Below are 23,231 nucleotides of genomic sequence, written 5' to 3' on the forward strand. Positions count from 1 at the left end.
AGAGAGAGGGGTGATGAGGAGAGGGGGAGAGAGAGGGGAGATGAGGATGAGGGGTGAGGGGGAGAGAGAGGGGTGATGAGGGGTGATGGGGAGAGAGAGGGGTGATGAGGAGAGGGGGAGAGAGAGGGGAGATGAGGAGAGGGGTGAGGGGGAGAGAGAGGGGTGATGGGGAGAGAGAGGTGTGATGAGGGGTGAGGGGGAGAGAGAGGGGTGATGAGGGGTGATGGGGAGAGAGAGGGGAGATGAGGAAAGGGGTGATGGGGAGAGAGGGGGGTGATGAGGAGAGGGGGAGAGAGAGGGGGAGAGAGGGGTGATGAGGAGAGGGGGAGAGAGAGGGGAGATGAGGATGAGGGAGGATGGACTGATCTGCAATACACCTACTGGTCAACACACAGGGGGACTAAACTGACCTGCCAGTGGAGAATTATGCTCCAAATGAGTCCAAGAATCAGTTTATGATTCCCATCAACAATGTCGGCTCCTCCTATATTCACCAGTTCAACCTGCAGAGAAGATACGGGGAGGGAGAGATAGAGGGAGATATACAGGGAGAGAGATATATAGGGAGGGAGATATACAGGGAGATATACAGGGAGAGAGATATACAGGGAGGGAGATATAGAGGGAGATATACAGGGAGGGAGATATACAGGGCGGGAGATATAGAGGGAGATATACAGGGAGAGATAGATGGAGATATACAGGGAGAGAGATATACAGGGAGGGAGATATAGAGGGCGGGAGAGACAGGGAGAGATACAGGGAGGGAGATATAGGGAGGGAGATATACGGGGAGGGAGATATACAGGGAGGGAGATATAGGGAGGGAGATATACAGGGAGGGAGGGAGATACAGGGAGGGAGAGATGGAGGGAGGGAGAGGTATTGGGAGATACAGGGAGGGAGAGATGGAGGGAGGGAGAAATGGAGGGAGATACAGCTAGGGAGAGGGATACAGGGAGGGAGAGATAGAGATACAGGGAGGGAGAGATAGAGATACAGGGAGGGAGGGAGATACAGGGAGGGAGAGATGGAGGGAGGGAGAAATGGAGGGAGATACAGGGAGGGAGAGATAGAGGGAGATACAGGGGGAGATAGAGGGATATACAGGGGAGAGATAGAGGGATATACAGGGGGAGATAGAGGGAGATACAGGGGAGATAGAGGGATATACAGGGGAGAGATAGAGGGATATACAGGGGGAGATAGAGGGAGATACAGTGGAGAGATAGAGGGATATACAGGGGGGAGATACAGGGGAGAGATAGAGGGATATACAGGGGAGAGATAGAGGGATATACAGGGGGAGAGATAGAGGGATATACAGGGGGGAGAGATAGAGGGATATACAGGGGGGAGATAGAGGGATATACAGGGGGAGATATAGAGGGAGATACAGGGGAGAGATAGAGGGATATACAGGGGAGAGATAGAGGGAGATACAGGGAGAGATAGAGGGATATACAGGGAGAGATAGAGGGAGATACAGGGGGAGATAGAGGGATATACAGGGGAGAGATAGAGGGATATACAGGGGGAGATATAAAGGGATATACAGGGGGAGAGAGAGGGATATACAGGGGGAGAGATAGAGGGATATACATGGGGAGAGATAGAGGGATATACAGGGGGGAGAGATAGAGGGATATACAGGGGAGAGATAGAGGGAGATACAGGGGGAGATATAGAGGGAGATACAGGGGAGAGATAGAGGGATATACAGGGGGAGATATAGAGGGATATACAAGGGGAGAGAGAGGGATATACAGGGGGAGATATAGAGGGAGATACAGGGGAGAGATAGAGGGATATACAGGGGGAGAGATAGAGGGATATACAGGGGAGAGATAGAGGGAGATACAGGGAGAGATAGAGGGATATACAGGGAGAGATAGAGGGATATACAGGGAGAGATAGAGGGATATACAGGGAGAGATAGAGGGAGATACAGGGGGAGATAGAGGGATATACAGGGGAGAGATAGAGGGATATACAGGGGGAGATAGAGGGAGATACAGGGGAGAGATAGAGGGATATACAGGGGAGAGATAGAGGGATATACAGGGGAGAGATAGCGGGATATACAGGGGGGAGATAGAGGGATATACAGGGGGAGAGATATAGGGATATACAGGGGGAGATATAGAGGGAGATACAGGGGAGAGATAGAGGGATATACAGGGGGAGATATAGAGGGAGATACAGGGGAGAGATAGAGGGATATACAGGGGGAGATATAGAGGGATATACATGGGGAGAGATAGAGGATATACAGGGGGAGATATAGAGGGAGATACAGGGGAGAGATAGAGGGATATACAGGGGGAGATATAGAGGGAGATACAGGGGAGCGATAGAGGGATATACAGGGGGAGAGAGAGGGAGATACAGGGGAGAGATAGAGGGATATACAGGGGGAGATATAGAGGGAGATACAGGGGAGAGATAGAGGGATATACAGGGGAGAGATAGAGGGATATACAGGGGGAGATATAGAGGGATATACAGGGGGGAGAGATAGAGGGATATACAGGGGGGAGAGATAGAGGGATATACAGGGGGGAGATAGAGGGATATACAGGGGGGAGATAGAGGGATATACAGGGGAGAGATAGAGGGATATACAGGGGAGAGATAGAGGGATATACAGGGGGAGATAGAGGGATATACAGGGGGAGATAGAGGGATATACAGGGGAGAGAGAGAGGGATATACAGGGGAGAGATAGAGGGATATACAGGGGGGAGATATAGGGAGAGGGGACGGGATTCAAAAGAGAAAGAGAAAAAGATAGAGGCAGACAAAGAGTTATACCCGAGTTTGCAACCGAGAAAGAGAGAGAAAGAGAGAGAGACAGAGAGAGAGACAGAGACAGAGAGAGAGAGAGAGAGAGAGAGAGAGAGAGAAACAGGGAGAGAGAAAGAGAAACAGAGAGAAAGAGAGAGAGACAGAGAGAGAGAGAAACAGGGAGAGAGAAAGAGAGAGAGACAGAGAGAGAGACAGAGAGAGAGAGAGAGAGAAACAGGGAGAGAAAAAGAGAAACAGAGAGAGAAAGAGAGAGAGACAGAGAGAGAGACAGAGAGAGAGAGAGAGAGAAACAGGGAGAGAAAAAGAGAAACAGAGAGAGAAAGAGAGAGAGACAGAGAGAGAGACAGAGAGAGAGAGAGTGAGAAAGAGAAACAGAGAGAGAGAAAGCATGAGCCAAGATTAATCTAATCTACTGTTTACTTTCAGCTCTACCACCTCCAGAATTTGACTGATGTAAACTCCTGCATTAACATACTGTATCTACACACTATACTGAACACTATTGTTTACATTCGCTTACATAGACATGCAGTCATATATCCCTAATATAACAGAAGAGATACTATCCTCCTCTCCTTCTCATCTTCTCACTCTTCCTCTTCCTCCCCTTCCTCTCTTCCTCCTCCTCTCTTCCTTTCTTCCTCCCCATCCTCTCTTCCTCCTCCTTTTCTCTTCCTCCCCCTCATATCTCCCCCTCCTCTCTTCTTCCCCCTCCTCCTCTCATCCTACCCCTCCTCTCTTCCTCCCCTTCCTCTCTTCCTTCTCCTCCTCCTCTCTTCCCCCCTCCTCTCATCCTTCTCCTCCTCTCTTTCTCTCCCTCCTCTCTTCCTCCCCCTCCTCTCTTCCTCCCCTTCCATCTCCCCCTCTTCTCTTCCTCCCCTTCCTCTCTTTCTCCCCCTTCTCTCTTCCTTCTCCTCCTCCTCTCTTCCTCTCTTCCTCCCCCTCCTCTCTTCCTCCCCCTCCTCTCTTCCTTCTCCTCCTCCTCTCTTCCTCCCCTTCATCTCTTCCTTCTCCTCCTCCTCTCTTCCTCCCCTTCCTCTCTTCCTCTCTTCCTCCCCCTTCTCTCTTCTCCTCCTCCTGTCTTCCTCCTCCCCCTTCTCTCTTCTCCTCCTCCTCTCTTCCTCCTCCTCCTCCTCCTCTCCTCCTCTCTTCATCCCCTTCTCTCTTCCTTCTCCTCTTCCTCCCCTCCTCTCTTCCTCTCCCTCCTCTCTTCCTCCCCCTCCTCTCTTCCTCCCCTTCCTCTCTTCCTTCTCCTCTTCCTCTCTTCCTCCCCTTCCTCTCTTCCTTCTCCTCCTCCTCTCTTCCTCCCCTTCCTCTCGTCCTTCTCCTCTTCCTCTCTTCCTCTCTTTCTCCCCCTTCTCTCTTACTTCTCCTCCTCCTCTCTTCCTCTCTTTCTCTCCCTCTCTTCCTCCCCCTCCTCTCTTCCTCTCTTTCTCTTCCTCCTCTCTTCCTCGTCCCTCTCCTCCTCCTCCTCAGTGTGTGATCTGTTCACTAATACGTACATTGTTCTTCTGTAGGATCTGCAGCGCTCTATTGACATTGTTTAGTGAGTGGACGCGCGTGAATCCTCTCTCCTTCACCTGCAGACTCAGAACACACACACACACACACACACACACACACACACACACATACACACACACACACAGAAGAGAAGAGATCCTTCAGAACACACAGAGGCTTTATTTACTGAACATGATATTAAAGACTTTGCTCAGGGCCATTGCTGAAAGAGGTTTATATTACAATAAAAGCTATTGTATAAAGTTTAGGACAAAGGTAGAGGAGGAGGAGAAGAAATGCAAGGAGAAAGACAACAGGTTGGTATAATAGGTGAGGAGATAAGTGAGTAGTTGAGGAGATAAGTGGGGTTAGGAGGCAAGGAGGCGAGGAGGCGAGGAGATAAGTGGGGTCAAGAGGATAAGGAAGTGAGGAGATGGAGATACATGGGGCTAGGAGGATAAGGAGGTGAGGAGATGAGGGAGATACATGGGGCTAGGAGGATAAGGAGGTGAGGAGATGAGGAGGTGAGGGAGATACATGGGGCTAGGAGGATAAGGAGGTGAGGTGGTGAGGTGAGGGAGATACATGGCGCTAGGAGGATAAGGAGGTGAGGTGGTGAGGGAGATACATGGGGCTAGGAGGATAAGGAGGTGAGGTGATGAGGTGAGGGAGATACATGGGGCTAGGAGGATAAGGAGGTGAGGTGATGAGGAGGTGAGGGAGATACATGGGGCTAGGAGGATAAGGAGGTGAGGAGATGAGGAGGTGAGGGAGATACATGGGGCTAGGAGGATAAGGAGGTGAGGAGATGAGGAGGTGAGGGAGATACATGGGGCTAGGAGGATAAGGAGGTGAGGAGTTGAGGAGGTGAGGGAGATACATGGGGCTAGGAGGATAAGGAGGTGAGGTGATGAGGAAGTGAGGGAGATACATGGGGCTAGGAGGATAAGGAGGTGAGGTGGTGAGGTGAGGGAGATACATGGGGCTAGGAGGATAAGGAGGTGAGGTGGTGAGGGAGATACATGGGGCTAGGAGGATAAGGAGGTGAGGAGATGAGGAGGTAAGGGAGATACATGGGGCTAGGAGGATAAGGAGGTGAGGTGATGAGGTGAGGGAGATACATGGGGCTAGGAGGATAAGGAGGTGAGGAGATGAATGGGGTTAGGAGGATGGTAAGTCCAGGAGGATAATGATGACATTACTGACCAGCTCGTGACCTGCCAGTCCCTCCAGCAGCTCCAGCAGGCGACGGCCATCACACAGGTCGGTGAAGAGGTCCTGGATGGGGGGCTTCCCTGCCTGAGGAAACAGGGCACAACACATCACTACAGGATACACAGGAACGATGTCAGTTCAAATCCTGAGCAGAGCAAGACAAAATGGGAGATGTGCTGGTTTTTCTGGTTTCAGACCCTAGGTACCATAATATCCTGTCGGTGTGCCTTTGAGCAAGGTCAACCCATCATGACACTCCGACAGACATATCTCCAATACTAACACAGAGAGACGTATCTCCAATACTAACACTGAGAGACATAGCTCCAATACTAACACAGAGAGACGTATCTCCAATACTAACACTGAGAGACATAGCTCCAATACTAACACTGAGAGAAGACATATCTCCAATACTAACACTGAGAGACATAGCTCCAATACTAACACAGAGAGACGTATCTCCAATACTAACACTGAGAGACATAGCTCCAATACTAACACAGAGAGAAGACATATCTCCAAACTGACACAGAGAGACAAATCTCCAATACTAACACTGAGAAGACATATCTCCAAACTGACACAGAGAGACATAGCTCCAATACTAACACAGAGAGAAGACATATCTCCAAACTGGCACAGAGAGACATAGCTCCAATACTAACACAGAGAGAAGACATATCTCCAAACTGACACAGAGAGACATAGCTCCAATACTAACACAGAGAGAAGACATATCTCCAAACTGACACAGAGAGACATGACTCCAATACTAACACTGAGAGAAGACACATCTCCAATACTAACACTGAGAGACATATCTTCAATACTAACACAGAGAGATATATATCCGATAATAACACAGAGACATATCTCCAATACTAACACTGAGAGAAGACATATTTCCAACAATGACACAGAGAGACAAATCTCCAATACTGACACAGAGAGACATATCTCCAATACTAACACAGAGAGACATATCTCCAATACTAACACTGAGAGACATATCTCCAATACTGACCCAGAGAGACACATCTCCAATACAGACACAGAGAGACATATCTCCAATACTGACACAGAGAGACATATCTCCAATACTAACACTGAGAGAAGACATATCTCCAATACTAACACTGAGAGAAGACATATCTCCAATACTAACACTGAGAGAAGACATATCTCCAATACTAACCCTGAGACACATATCTCCAATACTGACACTGAGAGACATATCTCCAATACTAACACTGAGAAACATAGCTCCAATACTAACACTGAGAGACATATCTCCAATACTAACACTGAGAGACATATCTCCAATACTGACACTGAGAGACATATCTCCAATACTAACACAGAGAGACAAATCTCCAATACTAACACTGAAAGACATATCTCCAATACTAACACAGAGAGACATATCTCCAACACTAACACAGAGAGACATATCTCCAACACTAACACAGAGATACAAATCTCCAATACTAACACTGAGAGACATATCTCCAACACTAACACAGAGAGACATATCTCCAACACTAACACTGAGAGACATATCTCCAATACTAACACTGAGAGACATATCTCCAATACTAACACAGAGAGACAAATCTCCAATACTAACACTGAGAGACATATCTCCAACACTAACACAGAGAGACATATCTCCAACACTAACACTGAGAGACATATCTCCAATACTAACACTGAGAGACATATCTCCAATACTGACACTGAGAGACATATCTCCAATACTAACACAGAGAGACAAATCTCCAATACTAACACTGAAAGACATATCTCCAATACTAACACAGAGAGACATATCTCCAACACTAACACAGAGAGACATATCTCCAATACTAACACAGAGAGACAAATCTCCAATACTAACACTGAGAGACATATCTCCAACACTAACACAGAGAGACATATCTCCAACACTAACACAGAGAGACATATCTCCAACACTAACACTGAGAGACATATCTCCAATACTAACACTGAGAGACATATCTCCAATACTAACACAGAGAGACATATCTCCAACACTAACACTGAGAGACATATCTCCAATACTAACACTGAGAGACATATCTCCAATACTAACACAGAGAGACAAATCTCCAATACTAACACTGAGAGACATATCTCCAACACTAACACAGAGAGACATATCTCCAACACTAACACTGAGAGACATATCTCCAATACTAACACTGAGAGACATATCTCCAATACTGACACTGAGAGACATATCTCCAATACTAACACAGAGAGACAAATCTGCAATACTAACACTGAAAGACATATCTCCAATACTAACACAGAGAGACATATCTCCAACACTAACACAGAGAGACATATCTCCAATACTAACACAGAGAGACAAATCTCCAATACTAACACAGAGAGACATATCTCCAACACTAACACTGAGAGACATATCTCCAATACTAACACTGAGAGACATATCTCCAATACTAACACTGAGAGACATATCTCCAACACTAACACTGAGAGACATATCTCCAATACTAACACAGAGAGACATATCTCCAACACTAACCCATAGAGACATATCTCCAACACTAACACAGAGAGACATATCTCCAACACTAACACAGAGAGACATATCTCCAATACTAACACTGAGAGACATATCTCCAATACTAACACAGAGAGACATATCTCCAACACTAACCCATAGAGACATATCTCCAACACTAACCCATAGAGACATATCTCCAATACTAACACAGAGAGACATATCTCCAACACTAACCCATAGAGACATATCTCCAACACTAACCCATAGAGACATATCTCCAATACTAACACTGAGAGACATATCTCCAATACTGACACTGAGAGACATATCTCCAATACTAACACAGAGAGACATATCTCCAATACTAACACTGAGAGACATATCTCCAACACTAACCCATAGAGACATATCTCCAACACTAACACAGAGAGACATATCTCCAACACTAACACTGAGAGAAGATGTAGCTACAGTCAGTTATCTAATCTAGTATGAAGGGTGTACTGGTGGTATCTATACAGGGGCAGGTTGACCTCTGAAGTCCTGCTCTGTGATAAATGTCTTCTGCTGCAGACTTCATAATAACTTCCAGGTCGTTGTTTTATGCAACGCAAATCAAAATGAAAAGACAGAAACATCGTGTTTTTCCAGCAAAATCATCTTTCATTTCACAAGTATTCCAGAGGGTAAAGTACGTATGTCTCCTAAATAGCATCCTCTTCCCTATATAGTGCACTACTTTTGACTACAGTGCTATGGGCCCTGGTCAAAAGTAGTGCACTATATAGGGAATAGGGTGCCATTTGGGATGTATGCTGTGATGTCATGAATATAAGTGTTCCCTCATCTCCATGCCTATTCTCTACACTGCTACAGATGTAGGGACCTGTATTGCCACAGCTAAATAATCCTGCAGCAACAGGATTTGAATGTTTAGTCCATAATGTTGCTTGATGGAGGTGAGGCTGTTAATATGACCGTGTGTTGGTGTAGGTTTCCAGTAAATGTATGTAAATCACAAAGCTCATCTGCATTCCCTGCGATGCAGTAAAATTCTCAGCAACAAAAGAGAGATCAAATTAAGATTATACATCTGTACTTATCATGTCTGCTAAAACTGCCAAATCTATGTTTCTGCTCTGGTTTGGAATCAGATCCAAACTGAATATTACTTCACTGTCTGAAACAGCAGCGAATCTGACTGATTCAGTGTGGATTTCAGGCTAGCGCTGTTCAATTCTACAGTTCACAGTTCTCTTCGTGGCTCTGCCTGTCTGTCTGCCTGTCTGTCTGTCTGTCTGTCTGTCTGTCTCGATCCATCTTGCCGCCTCTCCACATCCCTCCCTCCTCTGCCTCTCCCCGTCTCCCTCCCTCCCTCCTCTGCCTCTCCCCCTCTCTCTCTCTAACTCCCTCCCTCCTCTGCCTCTCCCCCTCTCTCTCTACCTCCCTCCTCTGCCTCTCCCTCTCTCTCTAACTCCCTCCCTCCCTCCTCTGCCTCTCCCCCTCTCTCTCTCCCTCCCTCCTCTGCCTCTCCCTCTCTCTCTAACTCCCTCCCTCCCTCCTCTGCCTCTCCCCCTCTCTCTCTCCCTCCCTCCTCTGCCTCTCCCCCTCTCTCTCTCCCTCCCTCCTCTACCTGTCCCTCTCTCTCTACCTCCCTCCTTTGCCTCTCCCTCTCTCTCTACCTCCCTCCCTCTCTCCCTCCCTCCCTCCTCTGCCTCTCCCCGTCTCTCTCTCCCTCCCTCCTCTGTCTCTCCCCCTCTCTCTCTCCCTCCCTTTCTCCTCTGCCCCCCTCCCTCCTCTGCCTCTCCACATCTCTCCCTCCCTCCCAGTCTGTTTGTTTATGTTAGGATTATCTCTGGGGAGGCTGTCCACTGTCCACGGCCATGCCCTTGGGTTGGGACACTGGCTTTAACCCTTTGCAGTAGTGTGGCTCCCTCCCTCCCCGCTCTGCCCCTCCCTCCCTCCCTCCCTCCCTCCCTCCCTCCCTCCCTCCCTCCCTCCCTCCCCACATCTATCCCTCCCTACCTTTCTCCCTACCTTTCTCCCTACCTTTCTCCCTACCTTTCTCCCTCCCTCCCTCCCTCCCTCCCTCCCTCCCTCCCTCCCTCCCTCCCTCCCTCCCTCCCTCCCTCTCCACCTCTCTCCCTCCCTCCCTTTCTACTTCCCTCCCTCCCTCTCTTCCAGTCTGTTTTTTATGTTAGTATTATCTCTAGGCAGTCTGTCCACGGCCGTGCCCTTGGGTTGGCACGCTGGCTTTACCCCTTTGAGCCCGACCCCTTCCTGCCCCCTAGTGTGTGTGTGTGTGTGTGTGTGTGTGTGTGTGTGTGTGTGTGTGTGTGTGTGTGTGTGTGTGTGTCGCCCCATGCCTCTTCCAGTGACTCAATAAAGGCCTCGGTCTCCAGACAGACCACAATGCCTTGGGGGCGGCGAATTGATTTCCTTAGAAAAGATGAGCCTATTGCCACATCTGAACTCTGACAAAAACAGGGAGAGTGGGAGGGGACTGTTAATGAGGTTTGGAGAGAATGGACACCATGTTTTCTCTCTTTCTCTCTCTCTGTCATCCACTCTCTGTCTTCCACTCTCTCTTGTCATCCACTCTCTGTCTTCCACTCTCTTTGTCATCCACTTTCTGTCTTCCACTCTCTCTGTCTTCCACTCTCTCTGTCTTCCACTCTCTCTGTCTTCCACTCTCTCTGTCTTCCACTCTCTCTGTCATCCACTCTCTCTGTCAACCACTCTCTGTCATCCACTCTCTGTCATCCACTCTCTGTCAACCAATCTCTGTCTTCCTCTCTCTGTCTTCCACTCTCTCTGTCTTCCACTCTCTGTCTTCCACTCTCTGTCATCCACTCTCTGTCTTCCACTCTCTCTGTCTTCCACTCTCTCTGTCTTACACTCTCTGTCATCCACTCTCTGTCATCCACTCTCTGTCATCCACTCTCTCTCATCCACTCTTTGTCTTCCACTCGCTGTCTTCCACTCGCTGTCTTCCACTCTCTGTCATCCCCTCTCTCTGTCATCCACTCTCTGTCATCCACTCTCTGTCTTCCACTCTCTCTGTCTTCCACTCTCTGTCATCCCCTCTCTCTGTCATCCACTCTCTGTCATCCACTCTCTGTCATCCACTCTCTGTCATCCACTCTCTGTCTTCCACTCTCTCTGTCTTCCACTCTCTCTGTCATCCACTCTCTCTGTCTTCCACTCTCTCTGTCATCCACTCTCTCTGTCATCCACTCTCTGCCTTCCACTCTCTCTGTCATCCACTCTCTGTCATCCACTCTCTGTCATCCACTCTCTGTCTTCCACTCTCTCTGGCTTCTACTCTCTCAGTCTTCCACTCTCTCTGTCTTCCACTCTCTCTGTCTTCCACTCTCTGTCATCCACTCTCTGTCATCCACTCTCTGTCTTCCTCTCTCTGTCTTCCACTCTCTCTGTCTTCCACTCTCTGTCATCCACTCTCTGTCTTCCACTCTCTCTGTCTTACACTCTCTGTCATCCACTCTCTGTCATCCACTCTCTGTCATCCACTCTCTGTCATCCACTCTCTCTGTCATCCACTCTCTCTGTCATCCACTCTCTGTCTTCCACTCTCTCTGTCATCCACTCTCTCTGTCTTCCACTCTCTCTGTCTTCCACTCTCTCTGTCATCCACTCTCTGTCTTCCACTCTCTGTCTTCCACTCTCTCTGGCTTCCACTCTCTGGATTCCACTCTCTCTCTCATCCACTCTCTGTCTTACACTCTCTCTGTCATCCACTCTCTGTCTTCCTCTCTCTGTCATCCACTCTCTCTGTCATCCACTCTCTCTGTCCTCCACTCTCTGTCTTCCACTCTGCCTTCCACTCTCTCTGTCATCCACTCTCTGTCATCCACTCTCTGTCTTCCACTCTCTCTGTCATCCACTCTCTCTGTCTTCCACTCTCTCTGTCTTCCACTCTCTCTGTCATCCACTCTCTGTCATCCAATCTCTGTCTTCCACTCTCTCTGTCATCCACTCTCTCTGTCATCCACTCTCTGGCTTCCACTCTCTCTGTCATCCACTCTCTCTGTCTTCCACTCTCTCTCTCTTCCACTCTCTCTGTCTTCCACTCTCTCTGTCATCCACTCTCTCTGTCATCCACTCTCTGTCATACACTCTCTGTCTTCCACTCTCTGTCTTCCACTCTCTCTGTCATCCACTCTCTGTCTTTCACTCTCTGTCTTCCACTCTCTCTCTCTGTCCCTTTCTCTCTGCTTCCACTCTCTGTCTTACACTCTCTCTGTCATCCACTCTCTGTCTTACACTCTCTCTGTCATCCACTCTCTGGCTTCCACTCTCTCTGTCATCCACTCTCTCTGTCATCCACTCTCTCTGTCATCCACTCTCTGGCTTCCACTCTCTCTGTCTTCCACTCTCTTTGTCATCCACTCTCTGGCTTCCACTCTCTGTCTTCCACTCTCTCTGTCATCCACTCTCTCTGTCATCCACTCTCTCTCTTCCACTCTCTCTCTCTTCCCCTCTCTCTCTCTTCCCCTCTCTGTCTTACACTCTCTGTCTTACACTCTCTGTCTTACACTCTCTCTGCTATCCACTCTCTGTCTTCCACTCTCTCTGTCATCCACTCTCTCTGTCTTCCATTCTCTCTTCCACTCTCTCTGTCATCCACTCTCTGTCTTCCACTCTCTCTGTCATCCACTCTCTGTCATACACTCTCTGTCATACACTCTCTGTCTTCCTCTCTCTGTCATCCTCTCTCTGTCATACACTCTCTGTCTTCGACTCTCTGTCTTCCACTCTCTCTGTCATCCACTCTCTCTCTTCCACTCTCTCTGCTTCCACTCTCTGTCTCACAGCAATCTATACATACACACTGCAATCTATATTACATACACACTGCAATCTATATTACACACACACTGCAATCTATATTACATACACACACTGCAATCTATATTACATACACACACTGCAATCTATATTACACACACACACTGCAATCTATATCACATACACACACTGCAATCTATATCACACACACACTGCAATCTATATCACACACACACTGCAATCTATATCACACACACACTACAATCTATATTACACACACTGCAATCTATATCACACACACTGCAATCAATCTATATTACATACACACACTGCAATCTATATTACACACACACTGCAATCTATATCACACACACACTACAATCTATATTATACACACACTGCAATCTATATCACACACACACTACAATCTATATTACACACACTGCAATCTATATCACACACACTGCAATCTATATTACATACACACACTGCAATCTATATTACACACACACTGCAATCTATATCACACACACACTACAATCTATATTATACACACACTGCAATCTATATCACACACACTGCAATCTATATTACACACACACTGCAATCTATATTACACACACACTGCAATCTATATTACACACACACACTGCAATCTATATCACACACACTGCAATCTATATCACACACACTGCAATCTATATTACACACACACTGCAATCTATATTACACACACACTGCAATCTATATTACACACACACTGTAATCTATATCACACACACTGCAATCTATATCACACACACTGCAATCTATATTACACACACACTGCAATCTGTATTACATACACACACTGCAATCTATATTACATACACACACTGCAATCTATATTACACACACACTGCAATCTATATTATACACACACACACACACACACTGCAATCTATATCACACACACTGCAATCTATATTACACACACACTACAATCTATATTATACACACACTGCAATCTATATCACACACACTGCAATCTATATTACACACACACTGCAATCTATATCACACACACACTGCAATCTATATCACACACACACTACAATCTATATTACACACACTGCAATCTATATCACACACACTGCAATCTATATTACATACACACACTGCAATCTATATTACACACACACTGCAATCTATATCACACACACACTACAATCTATATTATACACACACTGCAATCTATATCACACACACACTACAATCTATATTACACACACTGCAATCTATATCACACACACTGCAATCTATATTACATACACACACTGCAATCTATATTACACACACACTGCAATCTATATCACACACACACTACAATCTATATTATACACACACTGCAATCTATATCACACACACTGCAATCTATATTACACACACACTGCAATCTATATTACACACACACACTGCAATCTATATTACACACACACACTGCAATCTATATCACACACACTGCAATCTATATCACACACACTGCAATCTATATTACACACACACTGCAATCTATATTACACACACACTGCAATCTATATTACACACACACTGTAATCTATATCACACACACTGCAATCTATATCACACACACTGCAATCTATATTACACACACACTGCAATCTATATTACATACACACACTGCAATCTATATTACATACACACACTGCAATCTATATTACACACACACTGCAATCTATATTATACACACACACACACACACACTGCAATCTATATTACACACACACTGCAATCTATATTACACACACACACACACACCACAATCTATCCTACACACACTGCAATCTATATTACACACACACACACACACACACACACACACACATACACACGCACACACACACAATCTATATTATACACACACAGCAATCTCTTTTCTGTCCATTTCAAATGCAAGCATATGTTCTCTCATTATACATAAACACAGACACACACACCCACTCACTCAAGGGGTTTTGTTACCAGGGGGATAACAGTGGGAGTGTGGCAGATTCTATCTCCTTCTCTTTTCCTCTCTCACTCCTTGTTTCCTGTCTCAAATTCTCTCAGATTATCACTTTCATCCTTCTGTCTCTCTTCCTGCCCCTCGTCTGAACTCTTCCCTCCTCTATTCCTCCTTCCCTCTCATTCCTCCTCTCCTCTTCCCTTTCTCCTCTCTCCTCTCCTCTCCTCTCCTCTCCTCTCCTCTCCTCTCCTCTCCTCTCCTCTCCTCTCCTCTCCTCTCCTCTCCTCTCCTCTCTGTGTGTGTGTCTGTCTGCTGCCCCCGTCTGCCTTAATCTCCAGGCGGGAGATGAGACTGCCGTTCAATAGATTCCTCCACACCACACCTGAGCCCTGGTCGGCATGGTAACAGCACACCTCCAGCCTCCCCTAATCAAGTCGGAAAATAACGGAATGTGTCTCTCTAGGTTTTTGGGGGATGCTAGGGATGTCACACAGAGATACACACTCATACAGACAGACACACTGATATAGACACGCACACTCATAAACACACACACACACACACAGACATCTAGACAGACACACATCTAGACAGACATCTAGACAGACACATCTAGACAGACACACATCTAGACAGACACACATATACACAAACACACATCTAGACAGACATCTAGACAGACACACATCTAGACACACATCTAGACAGACATCTAGACTGACATCTAGACAGACATCTAGACAGACCCACATCTATACAGACAGACATCTATGCAGACAGACATCTATGCAGACAGACATCTAGACACACATCTAGACAGACACACATCCAGACAGACAGACATCTAGACACACATCTAGACAGACACACATCTAGACAGACACACATCCAGACAGACACATCCAGACAGACAGGTACACACACTAACAGACACATTATCCACATGAAGACAGACAGGTACACACACTAACAGACACACTATCCACATGAAGACAGACAGGTACACACACTAACAGACACATTATCCACATGAAGACAGACAGGTACACACACTAACAGACACATTATCCACATGAAGACAGACAGGTACACACACTAACAGACACACTATCCACATGAAGACAGACAGGTACACACACTAACAGACACATTATCCACATGAAGACAGACAGGTACACACACTAACAGACACACTATCCACATGAAGACAGACAGGTACACACACTAACAGACACACTATCCACATGAAGACAGACAGGTACACACTAACAGACACACTATCCACATGAAGACAGACAGGTACACACACTAACAGACACACTATCCACATGAAGCCAGACAGGTACACACACTAACAGACACACTATCCACATGAAGACAGACAGGTACACACACTAACAGACACACTATCCACATGAAGACAGACAGGTACACACACTAACAGACACACTATCCACATGAAGACAGACAGGTGCACACACTAACAGACACACTATCCACATGAAGACAGACAGGTACACACACTAACAGACACATTATCCACATGAAGACAGACAGGTACACACACTAACAGACACATTATCCACATGAAGACAGACAGGTACACACACTAACAGACACACTATCCACATGAAGACAGACAGGTACACACACTAACAGACACACTATCCACATGAAGACAGACAGGTATACACACTAACAGACACATTATCCACATGAAGACAGACAGGTACACACTAACAGACACACTATCCACATGAAGACATTTCATCCTGGTCACTGACATGTTAACACACACACAGGCAGACGTACACACACACGCATGAACACCAGAACACACACACACACAGGCAGACGTACACACACACACTGGCAGCAAGGTAAGCACCCACACCAGCACAAATACACACCTAACACCCTCCTCACTCTATTCACAGTGACAACCACCAGTAATAACTAACCACTGTGTCACAGAACATCTCAATCTACAGGAAGAGTTCTCCATCACCATCATCACCATTACCATCATCATCATCATCACCATCATCATCACCATCATCATCATCGCTCCATCAGCTGCTTCTAATCCCAGCTCCATCATGGTTCCACCATGACTATTATCTAGTCATTGATTGGTCAGGAGAATGGCTTGGGGAACCCCATCAAAATAGAATCCTATTACCTGCTGTATATATAGTACACTAGGTTAATGGGCTCTGGTCAGAGGTAATACACTGTAAAGGGACTAGTCTTCCATTTGGGGGAACAACTAACAACCTTCCTCCCTGGATGGAGGAACCAGTTTCAATCTAACAATGTCTTCCATTTGGGGGAACAACTAACAACCTTCCTCCCTGGATGGGAGAACCAGTTTCAATCTAACAATGTGTTCCATTTGGGGGAACAACTAACAACCTTCCTTCCTGGATGGAGGAACCAGTTTCAATCTAACAATGTGTTCCATTTGGGGGAACAACTAACAACCTTCCTCCCTGGATGGGAGAAACAGTTTCAATCTAACAATGTGTTCCATTTGGGGGAACAACTAACAACCTTCCTCCCTGGATGGAGGAACCAGTTTCAATCTAACACTGTGTTCCATTTGGGGGAACAACTAACAACCTTCCTCCCTGGATGGAGGAACCAGTTTCAATCTAACACTGTGTTCCATTTGGGGGAACAACTAACAACCTTCCTTCCTGGATGGAGGAACCAGTTTCAATCTAACACTGTGTTCCATTTGGGGGAACAACTAACAACCTTCCTCCCTGGATGGGAGAACCAGTTTCAATCTAACAATGTGTTCCATTTGGGGGAACAACTAACAACCTTCCTCCCTGGATGGGAGAAACAGTTTCAATCTAACAATGTGTTCCATTTGGGGGAACAACTAACAACCTTCCTCCCTGGATGGAGGAACCAGTTTCAATCTAACAATGTCTTCCATTTGGGGGAACAACTAACAACCTTCCTTCCTGGATGGGAGAAACAGTTTCAATCTAACAATGTGTTCCAAATGCCTTTCATATACAGTGCACTACTATTGACCCTGTGCACCCACCCCCACGGTCTAAAGTAGTGCACTAAATAGGGAACAGGGTTCTATAGGACTCCGGTCTAAAGTAGTGCACTAAATAGGGAACAGGGTTCTATAGGACTCTGGTCTAAAGTAGTGCACTAAATAGGGAACAGGGTTCTATAGGACTCTGGTCTAAAGTAGTGCACTAAATAGGGAACAGGGTTCTATAGGACTCTGGTCTAAAGTAGTGCACTAAATAGGGAACAGGGTTCTATAGGACTCTGGTCTAAAGTAGTGCACTAAATAGGGAACAGGGTTCTATAGGACTCTGGTCTAAAGTAGTGCACTAAATAGGGAACAGGGTTCTATAGGACTCTGGTCTAAAGTAGTGCACTAAATAGGGAACAGGGTGCCATTTCAGATGCAGGATGCGTAATTGAATTACTCTTCATTCATGGAGAAGCACTGCCTTTTCAATCATTCTAGACATGTCTCTCAATGTGAATGGTCTGAGGCTTAGCTGATGTTATTGTCTGCAGGTCAATTTGCCCTGTGGAGGTCGATTATATTCTGTTCTACTGGAAAAGTTCATATTGATTTCAACTGTGCTGGTCTGGGAGAAACCACAACAGAACAATAACTTAGTCCTATATTGTTACTAGGTGGTCTGGGAGAAACCACAACAGAACAATAACATAGTCCTATATTGTTACTAGGTGGTCTGGGAGAAACCACAACAGAACAATAACTTAGTCCTATATTGTTACTAGCTGGTCTGGGAGAAACCACAACAGAACAATAACTTAGTCCTATATTGTTACTAGCTGGTCTGGGAGAAACCACAACAGAACAATAACTTAGTCCTATATTGTTACTAGGTGGTCTGGGAGAAACTAAATGAAACTGAAATGAAAATCTATTGTTTTGTTCAAACAATATAGTGCACTACTTTAGACCAGATCCCTATGGGGTAGTGCACTACTTTAGACCAGAGCCCTATGGGGTAGTGCACTACTTTAGACCAGAGCCCTATGGGGTAGTGCACTACTTTAGACCAGAGACCTATGGGGTAGTGCACTACTTTAGACCAGAGCCCTATGGGGTAGTGCACTACTTTAGACCAGAGTCCTATGGGGTAGTGCACTACTTTAGGCCAGAGCCCTATGGGGTAGTGCACTACTTTAGGCCAGAGCCCTATGTGGTAGTGCACTACTTTAGACCAGAGCTCTATGGGGTAGTGCACTACTTTAGGCCAGAGCCCTATGGGGTAGTGCACTACTTTAGACCAGAGTCCTATGGGGTAGTGCACTACTTTAGGCCAGAGCCCTATGGGGTAGTGCACTACTTTAGACCAGAGTCCTATGGGGTAGTGCACTACTTTAGGCCAGAGCCCTATGGGGTAGTGCACTACTTTAGGCCAGAGCCCTATGGGGTAGTGCACTACTTTAGACCAGAGTCCTATGGGGTAGTGCACTACTTTAGGCCAGAGCCCTATGGGGTAGTGCACTACTTTAGACCAGAGACCTATGGGGTAGTGCACTACTTTAGACCAGAGCCCTATGGGGTAGTGCACTACTTTAGACCAGAGCCCTATGGGGTAGTGCACCACTTTAGACCAGAGCCCTATGGGGTAGTGCACTACTTTAGACCAGAGCTCTATGGGGTAGTGCACTACTTTAGACCAGAGCCCTATGGGGTAGTGCACTACTTTAGACCAGAGCCCTATGGGGTAGTGCACTACTTTAGACCAGAGCCCTATAGGGTAGTGCACTACTTTAGACCAGAGCCCTATGGGGTAGTGCACTACTTTAGACCAGAGCCCTATGTGGTAGTGCACTACTTTAGACCAGAGCCCTATGGGGTAGTGCACTACTTTAGACCAGATCCCTATGGGGTAGTGTACTATAAAGGGAGCAGGGTGCCATTTGGGACACATGGCTGTCAGTTCATTTTCTCTCCAGCAGCCTGACAAAACAGGTAGGTAGGAGGACAGCCTTCTGAATTGGCAAAACAAGAACAGAGCCAGACAGTCTGACGTGTGTGTGTGTGTGTGTGTGTGTGTGTGTGTGTGTGTGTGTGTGTGTGTGTGTCTGTGTCTGTGTGTGTGTGAGGGTGTGTGTGTGTGTGTGTGTGTGTGTGTGTGTGTGTGTGTGTGTGTGTGTGGTGTGTGTGTGTGTGGTACCTTAGTAAACTGTGAGTTTATCCATTTTGAGAAAGTCTTCTTTTGAACGTCTTCTCTTTCATCTGTGAGGAAAAGACAATGACAAGATAAATGAACAGGAGGGAAGGAAGGAGTCTGGGATGAACTGGTTACAGTCTGACGTTAGGATTGTTTAACGATACTATACACACACAGAGACACACACAATGTCTCTCTCTCTCTCTCACACACACACAATGTCTCTCTCTCTCCCTCTCTCCCTCTCTCACACACAGAATGTCTCTCTCTCTCCCTTTCTCTCTCTCTCCCTCTCTCACACACACAATGTCTCTCTCTCTCTGTCTGTCCCCCAAGACAGAACCAGTGGTCTCTCTCTCTCTCTCTCTCTCTCTCTCTCTCTCTCTCTCTCTCTCTCTCTCTCTCTCTCTCTCTCTCTCTCTCTCTCTCTCTCTCTCTCTCTCTCTCTCTCTCTCTCTCTCTCTCTCTCTCTCTCTCTCTCTCTCTCTCTCTCTCTCTCTCTAGCGTGGTGACTAGATTCATAAGACTTATGCAAGGCAGGTAGGCATAAACATGGGGTTACATCTACTCTTGTCCCAGCTGTAATACTGTGATAGCCACTACTACTCAGACACAGACCCACTGCCCCGCTGACAGCCATGTGCAGTGAGCAGTAGCAGCTGTCTCTCTGTATTCCGTTCTCTCACTGACCCTGGCTGCTAGACTCACTTGTGCGAATAAATGCCAGGACATGTGTAGGTGGTGTGAATGTGAGGTATAGCCAGAAGCTGTAATACTTTAATAGCCAATCATAGACAATCCTTCCCAATAGCACTAACACTATAACAGCCAATTGGGACCTTGTTGACAGCCCTATAAGGACCAGCTGAAGGGGAGTCGCCTGATGATTTCAACTGGGTTCTTCCCTTGCTCCATGTTCACTGCAAACTTCAGTCTGAGACGCCCTTCGTTTAAGTCCTTTGTTGTGATGTCATAATGAAGGGTGTTGTACAAAACAAAGTCATCAGCAATTGAATCACCTCTATCAAATCAGAGTATCAAAGACAATGACGCATTTTCAAAATGCCGCTTTACCCACGTGTGTCCTGACTCTGGTCTTCAGATCCAGACTCATTGTTGGGGAGGTCTTCAGATCCAGACTCATTGTTGGGGAGGTCCTCAGATCCAGACTCATTGTTGGCTAGGTCCTGAGATCCAGACTCATTGTTGGGGAGGTCTTCAGATCCAGACTCATTGTTGGGGAGGTCTTCAGATCCAGACTCATTGTTGGGGAGGTCCTGAGATCCAGACTCATTGTTGGGGAGGTCCTGAGATCCAGACTCATTGTTGGGGAGGTCTTCAGATCCAGACTCATTGTTGGGGAGGTCTTCAGATCCAGACTCATTGTTGGGGAGGTCTTCAGATCCAGACTCATTGTTGGGGAGGTCTTCAGATCCAGACTCATTGTTGGGGAGGTCCTCAGATCCAGACTCGTTGTTAGGGAGGTCCTGAGATCCAGACTCATTGTTGGGGAGGTCTTCAGATCCAGACTCATTGTTGGGGAGGTCCTCAGATCCAGACTCGTTGTTGGGGAGGTCCTGAGATCCAGATTCATTGTTGGGGAGGTCCTGAGATCCAGACTCATTGTTGGGGAGGTCCTGAGATCCAGACTCATTGTTGGGGAGGTCTTCAGATCCAGACTCATTGTTGGGGAGGTCCTGAGATCCAGACTCATTGTTGAGGAAACTACGGTCTGTGGGCAAGGAGTTTGGGTAGCGAGGCAAGAAGGGGACTGGATGGTGATACTGAAATCTGCTGGTTAACAATAAGACAGACCTGCTGGTTAACAATAAGACTGACCTGCTGGTTAACAATAAGACTGAGACCTGCTGGTTAACAATAAGACAGACCTGCTGGTTAACAATAAGACTGAGACCTACTGGTTAACAATAAGACAGACCTACTGGTTAACAATAAGACTGACCTACTAGTTAACAATAAGACAGACCTGCTGGTTAACAATAAGACTGAGACCTACTGGTTAACAATAAGACAGACCTACTGGTTAACAATAAGACAGACCTACTGGTTAACAATAAGACTGACCTACTAGTTAACAATAAGACAGACCTGCTGGTTAACAATAAGACTGAGACCTACTGGTTAACAATAAGACAGACCTACTGGTTAACAATAAGACTGACCTGCTGGTTAACAATAAGACTGACCTGCTGGTTAACAATAAGACTGAGACCTGCTGGTTAACAATAAGACTGAGACCTGCTGGTTAACAATAAGACTGAGACCTGCTGGTTAACAATAAGACTGAGACCTACTGGTTAACAATAAGACTGGCCTGCTGGTTAACAATAAGACAGACCTGCTGGTTAACAATAAGACTGAGACCTGCTGGTTAACAATAAGACTGAGACCTACTGGTTAACAATAAGACAGACCTGCTGGTTAACAATAAGACTGACCTGCTGGTTAACAATAAGACTGAGACCTACTGGTTAACAATAAGACAGACCTGCTGGTTAACAATAAGACTGAGACCTGCTGGTTAACAATAAGACAGACCTACCGGTTAACAATAAGACTGAGACCTGCTGGTTAACAATAAGACAGACCTGCTGGTTAACAATAAGACAGACCTACTGGTTAACAATAAGACTGAGACCTGCTGGTTAACAATAAGACAGACCTGCTGGTTAACAATAAGACAGACCTACTGGTTAACAATAAGACTGAGATCTACTGGTTAACAATAAGACAGACCTGCTGGTTAACAGTAAGACAGACCTACTGGTTAACAATAAGACTGAGACCTACTGGTTAACAATAAGACAGACCTGCTGGTTAACAATAAGACTGACCTACTGGTTAACAATAAGACAGACCTACTGGTTAACAGTAAGACAGACCTACTGGTTAACAATAAGACTGAGACCTGCTGGTTAACAATACGACTGAGACCTGCTGGTTAACAAGCACTTGACCTCACATTGACAGTGAGGACTTCCAGATGCTGCTAGAGGAGATGAGTCACTGTTCTGTTACCTCCCCATTGTTGGGGAGGTCTTCAGATCCAGACTCATTGTTGGGGAGGTCCTGAGATCCAGACTCATTGTTGGGGAGGTCCTGAGATCCAGACTCA

General features: G+C 46.3%; 1 long non-coding RNA gene across 1 annotated transcript; it reads right to left on the reverse strand.

Moving 5' to 3' along the window:
• Nucleotides 1–408: 408 nt before the first annotated feature.
• On the reverse strand, nucleotides 409–20,163 carry LOC139396600 (uncharacterized). The gene is made up of 4 exons (XR_011630792.1): nucleotides 20,099–20,163; nucleotides 5,518–5,610; nucleotides 4,311–4,388; nucleotides 409–503 (listed from the first exon to the last, which is right to left on the reverse strand). It is a non-coding gene; the product is annotated as an uncharacterized lncRNA (long non-coding RNA).
• Between the last annotated feature and the right edge of the window lie 3,068 nt (nucleotides 20,164–23,231).

Source organism: Oncorhynchus clarkii, unplaced genomic scaffold (genome assembly GCF_045791955.1).
Source record: "Oncorhynchus clarkii lewisi isolate Uvic-CL-2024 unplaced genomic scaffold, UVic_Ocla_1.0 unplaced_contig_8881_pilon_pilon, whole genome shotgun sequence".
Classification (NCBI taxonomy): domain Eukaryota; kingdom Metazoa; phylum Chordata; class Actinopteri; order Salmoniformes; family Salmonidae; genus Oncorhynchus; species Oncorhynchus clarkii.